Source organism: Thermobia domestica, chromosome 2, assembly GCF_964235325.1.
Source record: "Thermobia domestica chromosome 2, izTheDome1.hap1.1, whole genome shotgun sequence".
Taxonomy (NCBI): domain Eukaryota; kingdom Metazoa; phylum Arthropoda; class Insecta; order Zygentoma; family Lepismatidae; genus Thermobia; species Thermobia domestica.
In genome coordinates, this window is record NC_137455.1 from 330,765,274 (window position 1) to 330,771,505 (window position 6,232).

A 6,232-nucleotide genomic window follows, 5' to 3' on the forward strand; every position below is an offset into this window, starting at 1 on the left:
TTATTATTATTAATATTAATATTACTATTATTATTATTATTATTATTACTATTATTATTATTATTATTATTACTATTATTATTATTATTATTATCTCGATTACAAATATACAAAGAATAATTCCGTCACTAGTAACCTAGAAGCGAAAATTATTTCTAATTGGAAATAATAGATCTATGCATTTAATTTCGGGGAAAGTATAGCGTACTTTAGAGTTTACTGCTTTTCTCTGCAATCCGCACTCATTGTTGGATAAGTATTATGTTATTATATAATTTGTCACGGTTAGCGAAATGAGTTTTACCATAGCGACAAATTGAACAATTAGACTCAGAAAAACAATGCATTGGCAGTTCTTTTTTCAAATATACACAAAGAGAGAGCCATGCTCAGGATGTTTTTTGTTAGCTTCGTGGCGTCTCGCAAAGAGAAATCTTGCAAATATAGTATGTTGGTTTCTACAAGGGACGTAAATGAGCATCCGGTTTATCAGCACTTCGAATGATAAGCGAAAAGAAAAGATGAGGATTGTCACATTTGACACTTGCGAAGATAGACCTGAATTATGTCAGATTTTCAAATTATTTTCTTAAACTAATTTTAAAGACATGTCCTACTTATCTACATTATTTTAATGAAGTGTTTTAACTATTCATGTACAAAGCTAATATGACGCTGTCACGAAGATAACTAACTAAATTGGTAAAATATATATATATATATATATATATATATATATATATATATATATATATATATATATATATATAAGTAGATAAGTAGTTTGGGACATTGATCTATCGAGGAAATCCTGTTTGATAAGACTATAATTTCGATATTTAACTAATGGTATACATGGTAAATTATCACTGTTATTTCCAACTATTGGGGGAGATTAGAACGGAAGTGATAAAAATTATCAAGAGTGATTAATTTTGTGAGTCGATGATTTTTAATTGGAGCAGAAGAAAGTTTGATACTTTGAATCTTTTATGATCATTTTAATTAGAGTGGAAGAGGCTGTGATATGATATTGAAAATGATGTGTTTTCTCCCCCTTTTTAGCGGAAACTGAATATAAGATAATAAGAACATATGGATCAAGTCACGTATGATTTGATAATTAGGGAAAGCAATATATGCTTTGAGTCACGTAACTTGTGAGTTTGATTAGAATATCAAACACAGGAAATAATGATATGTATATCGAGCTTGTTAGTGGGAATTGTAGTATGATCAAATGATCTCTTTTTTCCCACCTTTTGCGTGGGAAAAAGGGAAGTTTTGGATAATAAGCAGAGGTATTGATTTCGTTTGCATGAATAATATGAACGTGGAATGAAATACGTGGGTTTGGAATGGAAGATAAATTTCTCCGCCTTTTGTGGATAAGAAGCAAAACTGATTTATATATACAGGACATAATTTAATTTTGTGTTCTTAACTGCTTAGTTGTTTGTAAGCGGTGTAATTTGATTAGAACCGCTGGATTTATTGTTGAAGGTAAGGAATTTTATTTATATGAATTGAATATTAAAAATATAAGATGAGATAAATGCCCTGTTATTAGATATATAATTGTAGAATAGCGTCTCTCATTGGCAGCAAGGCTATATTGTTGTATATGGTTATAAGATTTTGCTTGTAATGATTATATTAACAATTTGAAAGACATAAGCCCCCGTCGGGAATCGAATCCGGGCTTACCACGTGAAAGACGCGTACGCTAACCGCTTAGCCACGACGGATGTTTAGTTTCGTGCTGGGTTTTTGAAGGCAAACGCTTTAAACTAGGATGTATTATTTGAAAAGAAAAGGAACGAATTTTATTTTCTTGTTTTTTTTAAAAACAGAATTACAAAAGTAATGAACGAACTTTGCCTGGTTTTTAAAATGGCTGAAGGAGTCTTGTTAACTATTAGAAGCTGTTGAATGACAGGAGGCGGAGTTGAAGACATTGTAATCTTGCAGGGGTCTTGAAAATTGACAAAGGCGAGGTTGAAAACAGTGGTATCTTGCAGGGTCTTGAAAATTGACAGAAGGCGGGGCTGAAGACATTGCTATCTGGTAGGGGTCTTGAAAATTGACAGAATGGTTGGAGTAACTGACTTCAAGTAGAGAAAAAAGGTTGACATTTTGTTTAAAATGAAGTGACAGGATGAGCAGAGCGGTGATTACTTGTTAAGTTGGGTAGCCATTGGAAACTTATTGGCAATATTGGTGGTTTTCTATCATTTTGTTTCTTTGAAAATAAAGATTTTTTGCTTTTGAATGAATATATGCTGTATAAATACACTAGTTGTAAATGAGATTGCTTAATGTAAATATTTACGAACAGAATAGGGAATAAAAGAGATTACTAATGGCGCATTAGCCGCGGTTATACTATATTGTACATTTGCGAAATGCGAGTTTTTAGTTTAACGATAGACGTATGATTAAAATAGTGATGGGTGGAATGAAAATGTGGGAGGAGAAGGAAAATATTTAGAGAAACACATTTTTATTGTTTGACGAAATTTAAAATGAAATGAAATTTTAAGTTTCACGTCTTCAGCTATGCCAGTGAGCCGAAAGGAGACGGTGAGGTTTTTGAACTATCGCTTTTATGAAAGCTCTTAAAAGGTATATAGAAAGTGAGAGGAAACGGGAGAATCCCGAGAAAACCCACGCACACGGTGTTTGTCCACCACAAAGATCACTTGGCGGGGACTGGGATCGAATCCGGGATCCCAAGCATTATCCGTCAATAATATTTTCAACATGTTAATTGAATTTATGAGTATTTCATATACGTCACTAAGTCTTCCAACATATACGCACGTGTGCATAAAATGTGATGTGTTCCAAAAAGTCATGTACACGGACGATATAATAAGTGTTACTTCGTGATAAACTCACTGGTGCAAGTGTTTATTTTTGGAATTGATAGAATACCTAATAATGTACAACCACCAGGTGGACTTATCATAAACTTGGACAGTTCTGCTTCTACTGGTTCACATTCGGTGTGTGTATTCATTGATGAAAATCAAAGAGGCTATTACTTTGATAGCCTGGCAATACCAATTCCAAAAGAAATAAAAACGTTTTTCAATAAAAATTGCAAAATATATTTTACAAACAATTCCGCATATCAAGATGGAAATTCAATCTTGTGTGGATATTTTGCTTTATACTTTCTTCATCATATTGTACGCAAGAAAAGTTTTGAAGCATGTTTAAATTTATTCAATAAAAATAATCTTAAACAAAATGATAAAATTGTATTTAACCATGTAACCAAAATATTAAAAAGAAAAACAAGTAGATTAGATTAATAAAATGTTTTATTTACAATTTTAAATCTTGTGTTTTTATTTACAACAAAAAAATACATTCTTGCAAATGCATTAGTTAATGACGTTGATCTTACATGTTTCCACCAAAAGCAATTGTTGTGCATTACGAAATGCATATCGTGATTTTTCTCAAGTTTAATATTTTGTTCATGAAATGAACACAAATCATTAAATACGTTCGCATGCAATGTGTTTAATGATGGGCATTGTTTACTTTCTAAATCAATATCATTATCTAATGCAAAAATCTTTTTAATCCAAACTGATTTTTCTGCACCTTTGCAATAAAAGGTTGTATCTTGTTTACAAAGCTGATATACAAGGTTACGTATGTGTGATACAGTATAACCGCATTTATCATTCCAACTTAGTCCATGTAAGTGTAATGTTAACCAATCAATTTGTTTTTGACAACCTAACGGTAGCAAATTATATTCTACTCGCGATTTTATTAAGCAATGCAAATTTACTGTATCATCGCATGCAGTTAAACAAGTCACGAATAATAAATTCATGATTTGAAATCTTAAAACCTTGTATGTCAATAATGTATTCATTAGCACATGGTGAAATTTCATGCTTACGTTGCAATAAAAATGGAATAATTTTTCCAACAAATTCAGTGTTCTTTAAACATTCACGCGTTTTTCGTATAAAGTTTATACTTGAGATTTCATTATGTCTTTCTTCAAACACTTCAAACAAATCAATAAGAGTTATTTCATTGGATAAATACTGTACTGCAAAATCACCAACGTTCTCAGGATTCACTACAATTGGATTAAAGAGTAAGTATACGTTTATAGTTTTCAAAACGCATTGTTCGCTAATTTGATCATCACTACAAAATACACATATACTATTTTCACAAGACATTTTCTTAACACAGTTCAATCACATTCACTGTCAGTATTAAATCTGTCTTTTCAAGTAATATGAATCGAGATCTTCTCGTGCATTCATATCAACCGTCAGTTCACCATATGATATATTAAAATAGTATCTTGTTAATGGACCAATAGCATGAGTTAATCCGTAAATATAAAACAATTCATCTTGTACACGAGGAGTCATCAACACAGACCATGCACGTATACCTAAAATGTCATCCTCATAATAAAAACATTCGTGAGTCCAGTGAAATGTTTCATTCCAATAACATGCGTAACATATCACATAACCATCGGGAATCCATTTCACAATACAATCCCTAATACAGTTTACATCCACCTGGTTATCACTACATTCACAATTCAAAGCTAATTCCGATGCAGCAGTTGATGGTGCCGACGTATCCACATTTGATACCACGGCTTCGTGTGATTCCGCTTCAGAATCCAATTGATTCTCCGAAAACTCGTACACATTGTCATCGGATAAATCATTTGTTTCTTCACTATCTGATGATAAGCATGGAGAAACTTCTACATTATTTGCATATCATTCTAACAACGTTTCATTAAATGATGAATCGGGAGAATCTGGATGGTCTTCTATCTTTGCTTTCTTTTTACAAGATGTATCATTCTCATCGTCAGACTTTCGCTTCTCAACAAGTTCTTCAACCAACTGATGCTTGTCCATGGCTGACAAAACTATACACTCAAATTTTAACAGTAATATTTAAAGAAAAATTTTCAATGACGTCACGCGCTTGCACCCTCGCTCGCGGATATTTTCCGTTCGCGCCCCTGTGCCCACACCCCCCGCGCCGCGTCGCGTTTTCCGGCATCTATCTTCTATAAAACTTATTATCATTTATATGATATTCGCTCCTTTTCTACTACATCCTGTTCCCATTTATAATTTTCTACTTATTAACATCATAATACTCACCCCCTTCCACTATATCCAATTAACGTTTATCATTATCAACATCCGGAAAACATTGATATCAAAAACATAGGGCGTCTATAACATAGTGTATAACAACAGCGGAAATACATTGATAAATCAGTGTTATCACACCGGATATCCTGCATAGATCAATGTCCCAAACTACTTATATATATATATATAGTACTTATGTATAGTATATATAAAAGTAATAACGAGCATCACATGTACAATATAGTTAAAAACAAAATGGTATTCCACATTTGGGGCACTTTCTCTCTCTCTCTCTCTCTCTCTTTCTCTCTGTATACCTATTTTCAGAAGTTGTTGAACACAAGAGCATTGTGTTTCTTTTAAATATTGTATCGAAATTACAGTATGTACTGACGAGTTCTATATCATTTTGTACAAACGTACATGTAACATGGTCCAGAGAATGATCAATAAATCTAATCTAATCTAACAGCATAAATAAATTTTGAAAAGCTGGATTATAATAGTAGGGTTTTACATCTATTGCTGCAAGTTAAAACAGATTTTGCACATCATTGACGTAAATCTTACGGAATATGCCCTAGTTTTCATTTCATAATCTAACGTTCACATTCGAAAGTCAATATTGTCGATTTAGTGCATATTTTCGTGCAGTTTTACTTCACAGATCCAGCATGGGACGGATCCAGGTCCGACTTCTGGAGGGGGGCGGTGGGTTATTTTACTGCTACTTTTAAGGGCTCCAAACTTTGGGATGGATTTTATATATATATATATATATATATATATATATATATATATATATATATATATATATATATATATATATATATATATATATATATATATATATATATATATATATATATATATATATATATATAAAATAAGAAAGCTTGCTCTTTTGGGGCAAGGGCGATCGTCCCTAAACCCCCCTTGGATCCGCCCCTGAGATCCAGTAAAAGTAGCAGTTGAAGGAGGGGCAGAAGATATGGTAGCAGTAGGAGTAGAAACGGGTTAGAAGCCCCACAGGCAGGAGAATGCGAAGAATGTCGTCCCCT